A 20,664-nucleotide genomic window follows, 5' to 3' on the forward strand; every position below is an offset into this window, starting at 1 on the left:
ACTTATAAAGACTGGAATTTGAACCCAGGTCTGTGCACTTAAATCCAAAGCCTGAGCTGTTGACTATGCTATAACTACCTCAGTAAGCCAGAGAGGACTGAAGACTTTTTAGAATAACACCAATCCCTCTGACTTTGGAGGTCTGTACACCAGTCAAAGACAGGAAAACCCTACTCATTTCCTTTATTGCTTTGCTTACAACATGCTTCCCTCCCACACATACTTTTCCAAAGAGACACTTTTGCTTAAAAAAGAAAAAAAATCTCCTTTTAAAATGTAAATGAAGATTAATTCTATTAGCTAGTTATGATCATACAAGTTACTAAAATCAACATTTTGTTGTTTTTCTCTAAGCTTCCTAAAAATCAACCCCTATTAAGAGGCCACAAGTTTGGATTAGAGAGGGGAAAGTGAGAGACAGTTCAGGTGTTTGGTACACAGGGAGGAGGTTAGTTATGTTTGAACAGCCAATAGGGATTCAGTGTGTAAGGTGAAAGAAGTGAAGAAGAAGGAAATATGGAAAAGAACAACCTCACCCACATTACAGTTCATAGTTTTGGCTAGGGCTCAAACGGCAAGTGCTTGCTCTTCAACTTAAAGTCACCTTGCGTTTTTGTTTGTTTGTTTGTTTTTTTAATCAGGGTCTCGCTCTGTCACCCAGTCTGGAATACAGTGGCACGATCACAGCTCACTGCAGCCTCAACCTCCCAGGCTCAAATGATCCTCCGACCTCAGCCTCCAGAGTAGATGGGGCTACAGGCACTAGCCCGGCTAATCATTATTATTTTTAAGAGATGGAATCTCACTATGTTACCCAGGCTGGTCTTGAACTCTTGGGATCAAGTGATCCTCCTGCCTCAGTCTCCAAAATGCTGGAATTACAAGCATGAGCCACTGGACCAAGCTGCACCTTATGTTTTTAATACAGAAACAAAGCTTGTATTTCAGGAATAGCAAGTAGACCATGATTATCAAGCCTTCCATTGCCCAATCTCTCTTTTTTTTTTTTTTTTTTTTTTTGAGAAGGAGTCTCACACTCTGCAGCCCAGGCAGGAGTACACCGGCGCATTCTCGGCTCACTGCAACCTCTGCCTTCCAGGTTCAAGTGATACTCCTGCCTCAGCCTCCTGAGTAGTAGGGATTACAGGCATGGGCCACCATGCCTGGCCAACTTTTGTATTTTCAATAGAGACAGGGTTTTGCCATGTTGGCCAGGCTGGTCTCCAACTCCTGGACTCAAGTGATCTGCCCGTCTCGGCCTCCCAAAGTGTTGGGATTACGGGGCGTGAGCCTCTGAACCTGGCCTGTCTCCATGCTTCTTCCACAGCCTGCAGAACTGTGAGCCAAATGAACCTGTTTCCTTTATAAGTAACCCAGCCTCAGGTATTCTTCTATAGCAATGCAAAGGGATTAAGCCATTGTTTTATGTACCTTACAGGATAGCTACCAAATTCAGGAAAATTTACATTGATACAATACTTTTACTCAATTGAAAATCCATATTCCAAGTTTCTCAATTGTTCACAATGAGCAGTTCACAATTTTCCCAGCCTTTGTTTCTCTCAGCATGACACTTCTGAAGAACACAGGCCAGGTATCTTGTTGAATGCCATTTAGATTGGGTGTCCTCATGACTGGATTCAGGTTGTTAAAAATTTTCGGCTTAGGTATTTCATAAATGATGTTGTGTTCTCAAAGTGTCATGTCTGGAAGCACACATGACATCTATCCTTGCCTCCTACATCCCCATTTTATAGTTACCATTTCTCTATTTATAATTAATAAATAATCTGGCTGGGCATGGTGGTTCACACCTGTAATCCCAGCACTTTGAGGCTGCAGTGGTGGGATCACTTGAGGCCAGGAGTTCAAGACCAGCCTGGGCAACACAGCAAGACCCACCTCCCGTCTCCACAAAAAAAGGAAAAAAAGAAAAATAAATAAACACATAAATAATTCACAGGCAGTGAATTTGAGATCATGTTCATAACTTGTTTCCTGGGAAACTCCCTCCCCTCATCCCAGATTTAGCACCCAGATAAACTTTACCTGAATCAATTTTTGCTACTAACATGACTATAACCTCTCATTTGTGTATTTCTCTATTTTTTTTATTTTTATTTTTTATTTTTGAGATGGAGTCTTGCTCGTTGCCCCGGCTGGAGTGCAATGGCATGATCTCGGCTCACCACAACCTCCGCCTCCCGGATTGAAACGAGTCTCCTGCCTCAGACTCCCAGTAGCTGGGATTGCAGGCATCTGCCACCACGCCTGGCTAATTTTGTATTTTTTTAGTAGAGACGGGTTTCTCCACGTTGGTCAGGCTGGTCTCGAACTCCCAACCAAAGGTGATCCACCCACCTCGGCCTCCCAAAGTACTGGGATTACAGGCGTGAGCCCCTGTGCCAGCCGTATTTCTCTATTTTACTAGTTAAATTAACACACGGATTATGATTTTGTTCAGTTATACTTCATTTATTGTCCTTATTTATTGATTTCTTCACTTTATTTTTTTTTTAAGACGGAGTCTCGCTTGTTGCCCAGGCTGGAGTGCAGTGGCACGATCTCAGCTCACTGCAATCTCCACCTCCTGGGTTCAAGCCATTCTCCTGACTCTGCCTCCCAAGTAGCTGGGATTACAGGCACACACCTCCACACCTGGCTAATTTGGTATTTTTAGTAGAGATGGGGTTGTGCAAAAAAAAAAAAAAAAAAAAAAAGAGAGATGCGGTTGCACCATGTTGGCCAGGCTGGTCTCGAACTCCCGACCTTAGGTGATCTGCCCAACTTGGCCTCCCAAAGTGCTGGGATGACAGGTGTGAGCCACCGTGCCCGGCCTTATTGTCCTTGTTTATTTTGACACTCAAATTATCCCAGACTTGGCCAGTGGAAACCCCTCCAAGCTGGCTTCTAGATCTTCTGAAATGTAACCAAAATATTGAAGGGGCCTTTTTTTCCCTGCCCCAGCCCCAGAATCAGTCATTTCTCTAAGAAGCCCTGGCTCACTTTAATGAATAATACTATTTAGAATCTAAGGTCTGGGTGGTATTGGTATTTTAACTCTAAAAAAGAAAAGATACGCTTTGGAGGATCACTGTCTTTAGATCCGTTTGTGAAAGAGGTACACAAGATTCTACTTGGGATGACAAGATTATAGGAGTTCTGAAAGAAAAGGGCACTTTGGAATGTATAAGCAAGTGATCTCAGCTTGGCCAACCACTATGACTTCCTCTATACAGCTCACTCACCCTGACTGTGGAGACTAAAACACTTTAACTGAGTCTTTACAGTCAAGACATTCCATTTACTTTCTCTGAAAGTGAATCCAACTCTAAAAAAATGTGAAAATATTCTTCAAATTCCTTAGAAGGTTATTTGTATTTTGTCTGCTACCAAGCTGCTTTGTATGGCGAAAAGCTTTCCTTTATGCTACTAACAGAAACAAGCAAAATACCAAGAGCAAGGGCATCACGGACTAAAGAAGATCAAGAATACAAAATCCAAAAAGTCTGTTTCTAGTCTAGACCCAATACATTAAAACTGCACTGAGGCTAACCTTATCCAAACACGATGGCCAAACAAGTAATCAGTGTGAAATGCAAAATTTACCTGGCTAAGTTATATTAAGTGATCTGTGAAACAAAGACATAATGGAATCTTCTCTTCTAACATAAATTTTCAAATACTTTAAGATCTTTATCCCCAAAGCTTTCTACTGACAAAAAGCAACTAAAGAACAAAAAATAGAAAGTACAAATCTACCATTCAAAAAGATGCGGGGTGGGGGGAAACAAGAACAAAGGTAAAAACCATTCTGCATACACATTTTTAAAATAAAAGTCACTTGGATTGTTTCTTTTTTTAACTAATTAATTTTTTTAGAGATGGTGTCTCACTCTTCTGCCCAGGCTGGAATACAGTGGCACAATCACAGCTCACTGCAGCCACTAACTCCTGGGCTCATGTAATCCTCCTACCTTAGTCTTCCAAGTAGCTGGGATTATAGGTAGGTACAAGCCACTGTACCCAACTCCAGAATGGTTTCTTTTTAAAGTACAGACTCGGCACTAAATTGTAAATCTTCTTTCCATAGTATCATGCACACTGTACAGAGGCTTTTGGGACACAGGTTTTTAAAACCACCAAGGAGAGTCAGTGAATATAAATGACAATTATGTACTTAAGTAACAGAAACTTAATTATATATATATATTTACTATTTATTATATACATTAAATAACCTGGGTTTCTGAAGTATACACATTGAATAAAGGAATATAATGGAAAAATATTGACCCAGGAGTTAGGAAACCTGAGTTCTCATGCACAAACTCATCGTTCAACCTTCGGTAAATTAGTTAACCTTTATGGACTTTCATATTATCATCTGCAAAATGAGGCTATTAGAGCTGATAATTCGATGATTTTTTTTACTATTTCATGTTATCATACTTACCATTTCACTACATATCATCAAGAAACAGACTTTAAGCTAAATAGGAATGAAGGATGTTAATAATAAATGGCCTTGAGCTCCCTGCAAGATTATTCTATCAGAAGAAGAACTTGCATTTTAAAAAAGCTAACACTTACTGGAGATCTACTGTGTGTGTCGGGCACTGTGCTAAGCTCTTTACATATGTCAACTAATTGAATCCTCATCAAATGTCTCTGATAGGTATTACTGTCCCTCAGTGTGGACAAGACTTGGTTAGTCCGCCCAGGGTCACAAAGCTGGTAAATGACAAAGCTAGGACTCAAATCAAGAGTGACTCCAAAGTCACCTTACTAACCACCTGAAAATTTCACCTCCTAATAAATCATAAGCTGAATACATTCTTATTTAATCTCTGGCAGGTGCTAATTTTTCCCCCTTTTTAGTAGAGACAAAATAGCTAAAACTGGCAGCCAACCAAGAAACAACTTCAAATTAATCATGTAATCATGCCACTGTGCCCGGGTAATTTTTGTATTTTTTGTAGACATGGGATTTCACCATGTTGCCCAGGCTGGTCTCAAACTCCCGAGCTCAGGTGATCCATCCCTCGTGTCCTCCCAAAGTGCTGAGATTACCAGGCATGAGCCACTGCACCTGGTATCAATGTCTTAAAGAGAACTGTGTTTTTGGTAAGCAATATTTCCTTTTATTTCCTTATAATAAAACAAAAGGAAACAGCAAAAGTCACAAAACCTAGAAGACTGGCAAGGGTCTTAAGGGTAACAGTGTCTTATTATTCATTCCCCTGCCTCCAGGGGAGACCTCATTACAATTACCCCAGGGTAGGAACTGGGGAGCAAGTGAGGGGGCTCCCAGAGAACAGGTCTTCTGACAGCATCAGTGTTGGTTCCCAGTCTCCCTCATCATTTCACATTAACTGTATAACTGAGTACCAACGTAAATTTTCAGAGACCGAGGCCTAACCACAGAGATTCTTTTCTTGCTTCATGTTGGGCCATTCAACTGGCTTGTCTGCTCAATTATAGAACAACTGTGACTTACATGACAATCTTCTTGCTGGTCATATGGCATTTTAAGAAGCCAGGTGAATATGATCACCTACATACAAATCCATGCACTGGAAAATAGCTACTATGGCTCACTTTCATCCCTCCAGGAGCCCAATGTGGGCCTTTTCCTATATGTTCTCAAGACACAAGCTGTCTCTCAAATAAGCTCTCGGGCAGAAAATCTCTCTCTCAGATGACTTTCAAGCCTAGAAATCACCATTTCTGACAAGCTATGAACAGTGAGGGTATTATACCACAGAACAAACCAGGATCCACAAATAAAGGCACAAAACCCAAAACATCCAAAGAGATAGTCATTTGGATGGGGATGAATTTCATAAACAAAACTATCTATTTCAATTCTCTTTATTCCTCCTACAGAGTAAACAAATTTCTCTAAAACACAATGTCTTTCAACTAAAGAGAGTATTGGTTTCATATATTGTCTGACCCTCAAGCCCAATTTCAGTGTCAAATCTGAGCTGATGATCTCAAAAAGTTGACAGAAATTACAAAGCTGAGCCTATGAGCATTGGGGAACTCCTCTGTGTCTCACTCAGGCAGAGAAGAAAAAAAAGAGTATCAGAACATTACCCTTCTTTGATCCGACCCTGGAAGACGCACTGAAGATTTCTTCACTGTGGTAACCTTGTGGGTCTTCTCGTTGGTTTTCTTTCCTTCAAACTTGGAGAATGTGAGGGATTGGGCCCCTTGGCTGCTCTGACTGCTGGCAAAGGCCTCTTCTTCCTCCCGCTGGAGTCTGCAATTCAAGAGAGGATTAGAATGATCTAGATATTCTCCAAGATTTCTCTGTATGTGAAGGTTATTACTCCATTAATTCAGGAGGATCTAAAGATTTTAGAACTAGAGACTAAATACGCCAAATCAGTCTGAGGTCTCACATAGCTACAGGATGGACGGCTCTTCATGCACTACAGATTTCAAATGGGATCCTCTCATGCTCATTCAGCAACTGCTCTAGGTTACATGAAAGAAATCAAGTCTAGTCCTTTTCCCCAACAAGCTCAGTGAAATAAATAAAGTCTAGTCCTTTTCCCTAACAAGCTCAAGCTTGGAACAAACAAAAAGGTAAGTAAACAACTGCTATATAATGGGACAGCTGCTACATCAGAGAGTAAAAATTGAGTGCTGTGAAAACACAGGAAAGAACAACGCAATCTGCTGGAGGAGTCTGATGAGGCTTTACAACGGTGATGTTTGGGGTGAGTCTTAAAGAACAAATAGGATCCTTTTTTTGTTTCTGTTTTTTTTGTTTGTTTGTTTTTTGAGACAGAGTGTCACTCCATCACCCAGCCTGGAGTGTAATGGCACGATCTCAGCTCACTACAACCTCTGCCTCCCAAGTTCAAGCAATTCTCATCCCTCAGCCTCCCAAGTTATTGAGACTACAGGCACACACCACCACGCCTGACTGATAAGGATGATTAGGATTCTAAGTGAAAGGACATTCCAGGAAGAAGGAACTACAAATGTGCAAGCCTGTGGTTTGCTTCACAATAAGCTGAATGTAGCCAGAGCACTGGGCGTGTGATGAACTGTGATGCTGGATACACAGGAAGGCACCAGAGGGTAGGGAATCTTGACTGCTAAGCCCATTGCTAAGCCTATTCTGGATTTCATCATGTGGTGGGGAAGCAAGAAAAACTGCAAATCCCAAAAGTTATTGTTGTCAGATCTGTGCTTTAGAAAGATCATGCAGGTAGCTATGTGAACAACTTGAAGGATAGAGAAACTAGAGACACGGACAGGAATTAAGCGTATATTATAAAGGTTTAAGTAAAAGAAAATAAATACCTGGAAAAGAAGAGGAGCAAAGATAAAATGCAAAAGACTTTTCTGAGTTGGAACAAATGGAACTTGGTCAAACTGTAGGTGCCAAGGGAGGTTAAAGAGAAATCAAGAATGAAACCAAGGTTTTTTAGCTAACTTGGTAAACAATGATGCCATTAATTGACTCAGGAGAAGGGTTAGGAGGAAAATGTTCAGAATGCGGAGAATAATAAATAAAAGCAATAAATTTGGGTTTGGATTAGCTGCATGTGAACCATCTGTAATAAATCCCAAACACAGGCCGGGTGCGGTGGCTCACGCCTGTAATCCCAGCACACTGGGAGGCCAAGGCAGCCGAATCACTTGAGCTCAGGAGTTTAAGACCACCCTGGGAAACATGGTGAAACCCTGTCTCTTCATAAAATACAAAAATTAGCTGGGCGTGGTGGCATGCTCCTGTAGTCCTAGCTACTTGGGAGGCTGAAGCAGGAGGATCACTTGAGCCCAGGATGCAGAGGATGCAGTGAGTTGAGATTGCACCACTGTACTCCAGCCGGGGTGACAGAGCAAGACCCTGTCTCAAAACAAAACAAAAAACTCAAGCACTATCTATAAGACAGTGGTTCTCCAAGCGTGGTTCCCCAGACAGCAGCAGCACCATCACCAGGCAACTTGTTAGAAATGCAAATTCTCTAGTCTTACTCCCAAACTACTAAAATCAGAGACTCTGTGGGTAAGGTCCAGCAATCACTGCTTTTACAAGCTTTCCAAGAGATTTAGCAGGGTCACAATTAAAAGCAGTAAGAAATAGAAACAAAAACCACAGGGGAGGTGCTAAGTCTGAGTATGGAATCGGGACACTTCTTTCTCTGGGACGGACAAGAAGTTAATATAAAGATATTAGTACATTTTTATGTGGCGAGGGGAGTAAGCTGAGGCAGTTCGTGCCTAGTGGCCTCTACTCTGTTTTTGAAACAGGATCTGCTACTGACAACATCAGGCATGCAGTGGAAACCCTGAGGAGATCATTCATGTTCTTGGCTAAAATTTTCTCTTTGATGACCACAGTCACTGAAAGCAATGTGTAATTTCTAATTCTCTGAGCTCACCACAGGTGCCAGCAAAGTAGTCACTCAACAAATATTGGTTGACTGGATGAAAAAACAAAAAAACTAGCAAGAAGAGTTGGCAGAATTCCATTTGCCTTTCTTCTGTTGAAGCAGTTTTAGAATTTCTAAAATGCTCTGGCAAAGAATTAACATTATTCATGGCATTTTATTAGTTCCTATGCTCAGTAGCCATCCCATCATTTAATTTTTTTTTTTTTTTTTTGAGACAGAGTCTCACCCTGTCGCCCAGGCTGGAGTGCAGTGGCACAATCTCAGCTCACTGCAACCTCCGATACCTGGGTGCAAGCAATTCTCCTGCCTCAGCCTCCCAAGTAGCTGAGATAACAAGTGCACACCACCACGCCTGGCTAACTTTTTAAATATTTTTAGTAGAGATGGGGTTTCACCATATTGGTCAGGCTGGTCTCAAACTCCTGACCTCAGGTGATCCTCCCACCTCAGCCTCCCAAAGTGCTAGGATTACAGGCATGAGCCACTGCGCCTGGCCCATTATTTAATTTTTAACATCATTATATTTCCAGATAATACAAACTGCCTTTGAGTAACCTAATTTTTAAGGAAAAGTTAAATTTCTATAATGCAAGGACTATGTATACAAGTCAACAGATTTCTACTACTGTGTTTTATCACTGAGCTAGATGCCACGCTGAATATATTAAAAGAATGAGGGAGGATTTAGATATTCAGAGAAGGACTGTGTGGTAGATAGAGCTCCCTCTCCCCTCTCCCCTCCCCCCTCTCCCCTCTCCCCTCCCCCCTCTCCCCTCTCCCCTCCCCCCTCCCCCCTCTCCCCTCTCCCCTCTCCCCTCTCCCCTCTCCCCTCTCCCCTCTTTCCACGGTCTCCCTCTGATGCCGAGCCGAAGCTGGACGGTACTGCTGCCATCTCAGCTCACTGCAACCTCCCTGCCCGATTCTCCTGCCTCAGCCTGCCGAGTGCCTGCGATTGCAGGCGTGCGCCGCCACGCCTGACTGGTTTTCGTATTTTTTTGGTGGAGACGGGGTTTCGATGTGTCGGCTGGGCTGGTCTCCAGCTCCTAACCGCGAGTGATCCGCCAGCCTCGGCCTCCCGAGGTGCCGGGATTGCAGACGGAGTCTCGTTAACTCAGTGCTCAATGGCGCCCAGGCTGGAGTGCAGTGGCGTGATCTCGGCTCGCTACAACCACCTCCCAGCTGCCTGCCTTGGCCTCCCTAAGTGCCGAGATTGCAGCCTCTGCCTGGCAGCCACCCCGTCTGGGAAGTGAGGAGCGTCTCCGCCTGACTGCCCATCGTCTGGGATGTGAGGAGCCCCTCTGCCTGGCTGCCCAGTCTGGAAAGTGAGGAGCGTCTCTGCCCGGCCGCCATCCCATCTAGGAAGTGAGGAGCGCCTCTTCCCGGCCGCCATCACATCTGGGAAGTGAGGAGCGTCTCTGCCCGGCCGCCCATCGTCTGAGATGTGGGGAGCACCTCTGCCCTGCTGCCCCGTCCGGGATGTGAGGAGTGTCTCTGCCCGGACGCCCTGTCTGAGAAGTGAGGAGACCCTCTGCCTGGCAACCGCCCCGTCTGAGAAGTGAGGAGCCCCTCCGCCCGGCAGCCACCCCGTCTGAGAAGTGAGGAGCGTCCTCCCTCCTCGTCTGGGAGGGAGGTGGGGCGGTCAGCCCCCCGCCCGGCCAGCCGCCCCGTCCGGGAGGTGAGGGGCACCTCTGCCCGGCCGCCCCTACCGGGAAGTGAGGAGCCCCTCTGCCCGGCCAGCCGCCTTGTCCGGGAGGGAGGTGGGGGGGGTCAGCCCCCCGCCTGGCCAGCCGCCCCGTCCGGGAGGCGAGGGGTGCCTCTGCCCGGCCGCCCCTACTGGGAAGTGAGGAGCCCCTCTGCCCGGCCAGCCGCCCCGTCCGGGAGGGAGGTGGGGGGGTCAGCCCCCCTCCCGGCCAGCCGCCCCATCCGGGAGGGAGGTGGGGAGGTCAGCCCCCCGCCTGGCCAGCCGCCCCGTCCGGGAGGGAGGTGGGGGGATCAGCCCCCCGCCTGGCCAGCCGCCCCGTCCGGGAGGGAGGTGGGGGGATCAGCCCCCTGCCCGCCCAGCCGCCCTGTCCAGGAGGTGTGGGGGGCGCCTCTGCCCGGCCGCCCCTACTGGGAAGTGAGGAGCCCCTCTGCCCGGCCAGCCGCTCTGTCTGGGAGGGAGGTGGGGGGGTCAGCCCCCGGCCCGGCCAGCCGCCCCGTCCGGGAGGGAGGTGGGAGGGTTAGCCCCCCGCCTGGCCAGCCGCCCCATCCGGGAGGTGAGGGGCGCCTTTGCCCGGCCGCCCCTTCTGGGAAGTGAGGAGCCCCTCTGCCCGGCCAGCCGCCCCGTCCGGGAGGGAGGTGGGGGGGGTCAGTCCCCCGCCCGGCCAGCCGCCCCGTCCGGGAGAGAGGTGGGGGGTCAGCCCCCCGCCCGGCCAGCCGCCCCGTCCGGGAGGGAGGTGGGGGGGTCAGCCCCCCGCCCGGCCAGCCGCCCCGTCCGGGAGGGAGGTGGGCGGGTCAGCCCCCCGCCCGGCCAGCCGCCCCGTCCGGGAGGGAGGTGGGGGGGTCAGCCCCCCGCCCGGCCAGCCGCCCCGTCCGGGAGGGAGGTGGGGGGTCAGCCCCCCGCCCGGCCAGCCGCCCCGTCCGGGAGGGAGGTGGGGGGGTCAGCCTCCCGCCCGGCCAGCCGCCCCGTCCGGGAGGGAGGTGGGGGGATCAGCCCCCCGCCCGGCCAGCTGCCCTGTCCGGGAGGTGAGGGGCGCCTCTGCCCGGCCGCCCCTACCGGGAAGTGAGGAGCCCCTCTGCCCGGCCAGCCGCCCCCTCCGGGAGGGAGGTGGGGGGGGTCAGCCCCCCGCCGGGCCAGCCGCCCCGTCGGGGAAGTGAGGGGCGCCTCTGCCCGGCCGCCCCTACTGGGAAGTGAGGAGCCCCTCTGCCCGGCCAGCCGCCCTGTCCGGGAGGGAGGTGGGGGGTCAGCCCCCCGCCCGGCCAGCCGCCCCGTCCGGGAGGGAGGTGGGGGGGTCAGCCCCCTGCCCGGCCAGCCGCCCCGTCCGGGAGGTGAGGGGCGCTTCTGCCCGGCCGCCCCTACTGGGAAGTGAGGAGCTCCTCTGCCCGGCCACCACCCCATCTGGGAGGTGTACTCAACAGCTCATTGAGAACGGGCCATGAAGACAATGGTGGTTTTGTGGAATAGAAAGGGGGGAAAGGTGGGGAAAAGATTGAGAAATCGGATGGTTGCTGTGTCTGTGTAGAAAGAGGTAGACATGGGAGACTTTTCATTTTGTTCTGTACTAAGAAAAATTCTTCTGCCTTGGGATCCTGTTGATCTGTGACCTTACCCCCAACCCTGTGCTCTCTGAAACATGTGCTGTATCCACTCAGGGTTGAATGGATTAAGGGCGGTGCAAGATGTGCTTTGTTAAACAGATGCTTGAAGGCAGCATGTTCGTTAAGAGTCATCACCACTCCTTAATCTCAAGTACCCAGGGACACAAACACTGCGGAAGGCCGCAGGGTCCTCTGCCTAGGAAAACCAGAGAACTTTGTTCACTTGTTTATCTGCTGACCTTCCCTCCACTATTGTCCTGTGACCCTGCCAAATCCCCCTCTGCGAGAAACACCCAAGAATGATCAATAAAAAAGAAAAAAAAAAAAAAAAAAAGGTTTGTTTACAGTGACATCTAATACAAACAATTATGAAGTCACCACCCTAGAGATAATGCCTTAAGTGTTTGTTAAATTTCTTTGCTCCCTTAGAATAGCTGCTTCCATCAGCTGACCTTCTTGAGCATCTCAAACTGGCATTGATTGAAGTTGTTTCAGATTTGAGTGTCTTCAAGGAATATTTCTTTGTTCTAAATAAAGTGCTTGAGAGAGTAGTCTATAAAAAAAAAAAAAAAAAAAAAAAGAATGAGGGAAATAATGCTTGATGAGTGCCATTTGCAAGCCCTGCACTGGGTACATCATATTTATTAGCTCATTTAATCTTCACCAGGAAATATGCCTATCTCCATTCTTCCACTCCAAGGAGCTTATTGTCTACATTTGAGAACTAAGATTAACGCAACCCAAAGAATATAATCAGAAGTTAAGACATACAAAAAATGAAGAAAATACTCAAAGCTGTTCATTAAAGGTTGACTGAGAAGAAGAGGGGGAAACATCCTTTTCCTTAATTTTAAACTGACTTGCTGATAGGTCAAAGCAGAAATTTAAAAAAATGTATTTGGACGGTGACAGAAGTATGTATCCAGTCACGCCACTGTTCAACCGCCCCTAGTTAAGTCCTTTTACCACTCCGCCAGCTCCCAGTCCTCCTGAATCTGCTTCTGCCTGGCTTTGTGGTACTCTTCCCTCCAGTACTTGGAGCAGAAACCCTGCCAGTCAGGGTTGCCGTAGTAACCACATCCTTTCTTGCACAGGAGGTCCGACTGATGCACATGAATTCCTCAGCGTTCAGACTTAAGGCTCGTCTTCTTACTGTTAACCAATGAACAAATAACAAAGTGCTGTTGAAAAGGAATTTTCATTCTACTAACTAAAGTCTTAGCAATTATGAAGAAAAAGTGAGTGATTCCATTATCTTCAGGCTGTAAGAGAGGGAAGAAGGGAATGAAGGAGGGAGGGAATGAGGGAGGGAAAGAGAGGAGGAAGGAAGAAGGAAAAAGGAAAAGTTAACTATGGTAAATTCCTGAAACAGTCATATTAAAGACTTATTCCCTGCCGAAAATACACAGAACCCATTAAGAAAGGGCTAACATTGGATTAAATACCTAAATGTAAAGGCTGGAAACTAGAAAACTTAGGGGAAAAGCTTCCCAACACTGGATTTTGCAATGACTTCTAGGATATGACACCAAAAGCACAGGCAACAAAAGCAAAATCAGACAAATATATTAATTACATCAAAATTTAAAATGTCTGCACAACACAGGAACCAACTGACAGAGTAAAAAGGAACAACACACAGAATGAGAGAACATATCTGCAAACCACATATATAATAAGGGGTTAATATCCAGAATATAAAGGAACTCCTACAAGCCAATAACAAAAAATAATAATAATAATAATCCGGTTAACAAATGGGAAAAGGACTTCAATAGACAATTCTCCAAAGATATACCAACAGCCAACAAACATGTGAAAAAATGCTCAACATCACTAATCATCACGGAAATGCAAATCAAAACCACAATGAGATATCACTTCATACCCATTAGGATGGCTACTGTAAAAGAAAACAAACCCACGATGGGCATAGTGGCTCATGCCACTTTGGGAGGCCAAGGTGGGAGGATCACTTGAGGCTAGGAGTTCAGGACCAGCCTGGGCAACACAGCAAGATCCCATCTTTACAAAAAAATACAAAAACTAGTGGGGTGTGATGGTGTATGCCTGTAGTCCCAGCTACTCGGGAGGCTGACAGGAGGATCGCCTCTCCAGGAGATGGGAGGCTGCAGTGAGCTATGATCACATCACTGCACCCCAGCCTGGGTGACAGAGCAAGGCCTTGTCCAGAAAGAAGAGAAGAGAAAAAAATTGAAGTAATATCATAATTTCCAAAGTTAGTTTTCTTTTCCACTGTGTAATATTTAAACTCATTTGTTCATAGTCTCACAGCTGTATGGTAAATCGCTATGTAACAATTTCCTTTCAAACTGAAACCACATGGTCCTCATTCTTCTCCACAATAACAAACTGCCAAAGAAGCACAGTAAAAAAGCAGCACTCTACAGCATTCACTCAAGAGACTCACATGTGCAGATAAAATTAGGCCCTATATCTTGGAGGTCTCATTAATTTAACTCAAACATTTACTAAGTGCCAACTGTGTGCAGAGAATTAAGCTAGATGGCACTGGTGATGCAACGGATAGAACACGTCCTTGCCCTCATGAAGCTCATAACCAAAAGTACAGCCAGACTGAAAAACGCGGAAAAAGGGAAAGTGTTAGGAAACTGTTGGGGAGTAACACACATACAAATTCTGACCTAGGGAGTATAGAGAGACCACACTTGGGGGTGCTGGTGATAGACCTTAAAGAGCCTTGTGTTGAAAGGGTCTTGGAAACATGACAGAAAGAGGAAGGATATTCTGGACAGGAAGAATGCCTTTCACAAAAAGCTCAGAAGCAGGAAGGCAAATGTAAAATATGAATGATGTAGTATAGACAGAAGGTAAACTAAAGAAGTTAGGTGGGAAGTCAAATCATCATGGATTTTTAAAACTCGAAGCTACCAAGTGCGGATGGAGAGTCACCAGCTATCAAACCTGACAGTATGCAGTGTGCACTACTTTTGAGGATTCTGAAAAGCAAAATGGAGATGTGGGGAAGACCAGAATTGAAAGTATCACCCAGCCGTCTAAGAGATTACCACTTTCTCCCATTCAATACCACCAGCCGACCTGGAAATGGGCCCCACAGCACAGAGAAAGCTCCTCTAGTTCGGGCTCCAGGCATGTGAAAGGGAACTCCTAACAGCCAGAGAGAATATGGGGATCCCCCCACTTACCATCTCCTCCTTCTCTTGAGCCACAGTGCCCAGCAATCGTGTGCTTTGTCTACAGCTATGGCTGAAATGAGAGTGCAGGAGCCAAACTCTGAGGCAGGAGAACTATCAATTTTTCCCCATCTCTATCCTTGGTCTCAAATGTGCAGGCAGTGGTGGAAAGACATGGCAGAGTGGAGTAAATCCACAGTTTTCTGGACAAAAGAAAGAAAATATGAGCCCTTTGAGAACAAAAAGTGTGGGAAAAATTGCTGAGGAGAACTCAAGAAAGCAATTTCTAGGCTTACCCCTAGGCTGCATATGCATGGATCTGACGCTATTCCATACCAAAGGTTTCCAAATTGGAACTAACGGAGAGACCACTATGCAGGTCTCAGATCAGCACATACATGAAACAGATGGAAACAGCACTACAAAACTCTAAACAATATACTGACATTAAAGCCACAGCCCACAGAACCTGTATACCAAACTTGGCAACACAACAAAACACTTTTGCTCTGGGAATAACTGTTTAGAAAATGAAAAGACAAGCTACAGAATGGGAGAAAATAATTGCAAATCACCTATTTGGCAAAGAACTTACATATCCAGAATATATAAAGAACTCTCAAAACTCAGTTGTCAGAAAACAAACCACCCAATTTAAAAATGAGCAAAAAATCTCAACAGACACTTTACCAAAGAAGATATACATACTGGTGTCCCACATTTCCGTGAGAAGCCTTTGCTACATACTGTCCAGTCAAAGATGTTTGTATATTGAACATCCTTACAAGAGAAAGATGATAGCTCCTTCCACAGCAGAAGACAATTTGTTAACTGTCCAGTACAGTAAATATAATGTCTCCCTTCATATCAAAGGTTTGAGACATTTGTTTGCCACCCCTTATGAGAGCTGAGTTCCCTGAGCTTGGATTTCCTACTTGTGTCATTGCCCACAGGGAACTTACAGGGCAAAGGTAGTCCACGTGGACATGAAGCTGGTTCTGCTGATGTCCTGTGACCTGTGTCCTCCTCTTTTGCCTCCAACCCAGGAGTTTCATGTCTTGGGCCAATATCCATGAAACCATGGAGACTAACTTGCTACATTTAAGTAGGGAGAACTCAAAATTCAGGTCCCTTGCAGTTATTGACATGGTGGCAAATAAGCATATGAATACTTGTTCAACATTGTTCAGTCATTAGAGAAATGCAAATTAAAACCACCATGAAATATCACTCAAATCTATTAGAATGGCTAAAATAGAAAATACTGACACAGGCTGGGCAACATGGCAAAACCCTGTTTCTACCAAAAAAAATACAAAAAAAATTAGGGAGCGATGGTGGTGCATGGTTGTGGTCGCAGCTACTCAGTAGTCTGAGGTGGGAGCATCACTTGAGCCTGGGAGGTGGAAGTTGCAGCAAGCCAAGATCACACCACTGCCCTCCAGCCTGGGTGACAGAGTGAGACCCCACCTCAGAAAAAAAATAAATACTGACAATACCAAGCGGTAGCAGGGATGCAGAGCAACTAAAACCCTCATACCTTCCTAGTGGAATGCAAAATAGTACAGACACTAGAGAAAACACTTTTATGGTTTCATAAAAATGTATACATACAATGACCATCCAACCATGCAATCCCTCTCCTGGGTATTTCCTCTAAAGAAATAAAAACTGCTATTTACTCAAAATTCGGTACTTAAACAGTTATAGTAGCAATATTTGTGATGACAAAAAAATGACAACTAAAATATCCTTCAATGGGTGAATGAATAAACAAACTATGGTGCCTCCATACAACAGAATGCTACTCAGGAAAACAAGAACAACAACAGGTATTAGTACACCCAATAACTTCGATGAATCTCAGAGGCTTTATGCTGATAGAAGCCAGAATCTTAGTTCCTTCTGGCTGCAGTAACAAAATACCATAAACTGAGTAGGTTATAAAAAACAGAAATTTATTTCTCACAGTTCAGGAAGCTGGCAAGTTCAAGATCAAGAAGTCAACAGATGTTGGTGTCTGGTGGTTCACTGAAGGTACCTTCTCCCTGTGTCCTCACATGGCTAGGCTCTCTGCCGTCTCTTACAGGTGCACTAATCCCAATCATGAGGGCTCCACTTTCATGAACTAATCACCTCCCAAAGGCTCCACCTCCTAGTAGCATCACCTTGTGGTTTAGAATTTCAACATATGAATTTGGAGGACACACAAAGATTCAGACCATAGCAGTCATCTTAAAAGTTTACATACTGTATGATTCCATTTAGGAACTAGGGGTAGGAAAGAATGTGACTATAAAGGATTAGCATAAGAAAGTTTTTTGGGGTGATGAAACTGTTCTGTATTCTGATTGTGGAGGTGTTTACATAAATCTAATAAAATGAAAAAATTCGCAGAACATTATACTCCTCCCAAATCAATTTTACTCTATGATTAAAAAAAAAAAACAACCTCGGCCAGGCATGGTGGCTCATGCCTATAATCCCAGCACTTTGGGAGGCCGAGGCAGGTGGATCACATGACGGCAGGAGTTCAAGACCAGCCTGGCCAACATGGCAAAACTCCATCTAGTCTATTAAACATACAAAAATTAGCTGGGCATGGTGGCAGACATCTGTAATCTCAGCTACTCGGGACGCTGAGACATGAGAATCGCATGAACCTGGGAGATGGAGGTTGCAGTGAGCCAAGATCATGCCATTGTGCTCCAGCCTGGGCAACAGAGGGAGACGCCATCTCAAAAAAAAAAAAAAAAGAAGAAGAAACTTGAGAGGCAGTTTCTAGGTTGGATTAGGGAGAAGTACAGAACAGGAGACACAGATACTGACCAAGAGACAACTACAATTAGAGGACTTGAAGTAACACAGTGGGTAGCCAGGCGTGGTGGCGCTTGCCTGTAATCCCAGGTACTCAGGAGGCTGAGGCACGAGAATCGCTTGGACCTGGGAGGCAGAGGCAGAGGCTGCAGTAAGCCGAGATCACACCACTGCACTCCAGCCTGGGCAACAGAGTGAAATCCTGTCTCAAAAATAAATAAATAAATAAGAGGTAACACAATGGGAAGGGAAAGATGACGGGTGGTAATCTACCTTAGAGGTCAGATCTGTAAGAGTTATTTAATGAGACCTCGAGGGGAGAGGGAAATCTAATTAGAAAGAACTCTCAAGTTTACTGTTTACTTCCTCTACAAGGTTAAAGCCTCCCAAAGTCAGGATTTAGATCTAAGACACCAGCCATTTATAAATAGTAGATGAGGCTTAGGTAGAAACAAAGAAAATGAGAAGTAGAAAAAAAAAAAGAAAAAGAAAAATAGTCCTAAAATGTTAACCTGCAGAAACTTTAAAGACCATCTACTACGTCCTATTGTAAGAGATGAAGATACTAACATTAAGAAATCATAACTTATTCAATCAAAAAGTATTAAGTGGCAGAGACATCACTAAGCTTCCTTTTTTTTTTTTTTTTTTTGGAACACAGGATGTGTCATTCAAGCTGGAGTGCAGTGGCGTGATCACAGCTCACTGCAGCCTTCACTTCCTGAGCTCAAGCAATACTCCCACCACTCAGCTACCATGCCTGGCTAATTGTTGTATTTTTTTGTAGAGGCGGTGTTTTGCCATGTTATCCAGGCTGGTCTTGAACTCCTGGGCTCAAGTAAGCCTACACTTAGTATACCAAGTCCTGGGTTTCAAATTATTTTGAAAGTCTGAGCTAATCTTCTCGCCATTATCATCCTGATGTCCCTTTTCTTCCCTTCCAAGAGAAATGAGCAAAAGGAAATACCTATTTTTTCCATAGATCAATTAAGTTTTTAAAATTTTGTACTATAAGTATGATAATACTAGTAGATGTTACTAAAATGAACATAATTTGGGGAGTCTGCCTAGCACATGTGCAAATACCTCCTGTGTATCAGGAAACTGTCCTCCGAATCCACAAAGATAAGCTGGCAGAAGCTATGTTTGTATAATTTGAATGGTCCCCCAATTCAGGGTCACAGCTGATTGCCCCAAACTGTGTCAGAGTCTTTTGCTTGGAGTTTTGCAAATGGGACTAAGTCGGGGCTGTTCTCTTGAATGATGGAGCTGTGTGAAATGACCATCTTCCATCAAGTGGTCCAAGTATCAAGACAGTCCACAGAGTGAAATAGACATACGCCAAGAAGCAGAGAAAGGTAGAAGGTCCTGTACGTCCTGAGTGATTTCAATCTCCCAGTTCCAATCCCTGGCTAAGGTTTGGGTGCACGCCCACCCTCAGATTCTGAGTCATACCCCCTGGTCCCCTAACTGCTTTTTTCTTTTTTTATCAAGCTAGTTCCAGTACAGCCTATTATCTATGCCAAAAGACTTGTACAGATGCTCTTTAAGAGCTAGAAAAAAAATAAAGGAGTGCTCTGTGGATTACTTGGCACACATTAAAAGCTCACTATGTATTAGAAACAATAACAACAGCTCCGAGTCTAAGAAGACTTATTTGGTGTGGACCATGAAATCACAGAGATCAGTCAAATCTGCACTCAAACCCCAGCTCTGCCACATACTAGAAATGTGACTTTAGGCAAACTATGTAATATTTCTGAAACTCCCTTTCCTATCTCCCTCTCCAGCCTCTCTGCTCCTATCATTCTCTATCTTTTCACCAAACTAAGCCTCATAGGACCTGTGCACCCATGACCTTCACTCTCTGGTGCTACAACTGTGATTATGTCACCTTACACTGCAAAAAAGACTTGGCAGATATAATTAAGTTGACTGATAATGGAAATAAGGAGATTATCCTAGATTATCTAGATGGGCCCAACAAAAGCACATGAACCCTAAAATGCAGAAGAGAACAAGGACCCAGAATGGCCAAAACAATCTTCAAAAAGAATGTAAGAAAACTTACATTTCCTGATTTCAAGTTACTACAAGGCCACAGTAATTACTACAGTGTGGTACTGGTACAAGGACAATCATAGAAATCAATGGAATAGAATTGAGATTCCAGAAATAAACCCACACGTCTTCTGTCCACTGATTTTCCACAAAAGTACCAAGACCATTCAATGGAGAAAAAAGTGTCTTTTCAACAAATAGTGCTGGGAAAATTGGATAGCCACGTACAAAAGAACGATGTTAGATGTTAGATGCTTACTTCATACCACGTACAAAAATTAACTCAGAATCAATCAAAGACCTAAATGTAAAAGCTAAAACTAAAGCTCTCAGAAGAAAATATACAGGTAAAATTTTCATACTGGATTTGACAAAGGATTTTTAGATATGACACCAAAAGCAGGAGCAACAAAAGACAGATAAATTGTACTCCAACAAAATTTTAATCTTTGTGCTTCAGAGGACCTTATCAAGTGAAAACAGAACCCACAGAATGAGAGAAAATATTTGCAAGTCATTTATGTAATAAGGAACTCGTAAACCAGAATACATAAAGAATTCTTATAACTCAATAATAAAAAGTAAGTAACAACTGTTTCAGCGGGTAAAAGATCTGAATGGACATTTCTCCAGAAAGAAAGGCAAACAGTCATGAGTATGTGAAAAGATGTTCCACATCATCAGTCATCAAGGAAATGCAAAACGAAACCACAATGAGATGCCACTTCACATCCAGTAGGGTGACTAGAACCAAAAAGTCAGAAATAACAAGTGTTGGCAAGGATGTGGGGAAACTGGAACCCTCATACATTGCTTGTAGAAATGTAAAATGGTACAGCCATTGTGGAGAAGTCTGGCAGTTTCTCAAATGATTAAACAATATTACCACAGAA

At 44.9% G+C, this 20,664-nt stretch overlaps 1 pseudogene; it reads right to left on the reverse strand.

The window, feature by feature from the left end:
- The window catches only part of LOC106634974 (rab5 GDP/GTP exchange factor-like), an 82,740-nt pseudogene that overhangs the window by 60,800 nt on the left and 1,276 nt on the right, over positions 1 to 20,664 (reverse strand).

This window comes from Pan paniscus, chromosome 6 (genome assembly GCF_029289425.2).
Source record: "Pan paniscus chromosome 6, NHGRI_mPanPan1-v2.0_pri, whole genome shotgun sequence".
In the NCBI taxonomy this organism is placed as follows: Eukaryota; Metazoa; Chordata; class Mammalia; order Primates; family Hominidae; genus Pan; species Pan paniscus.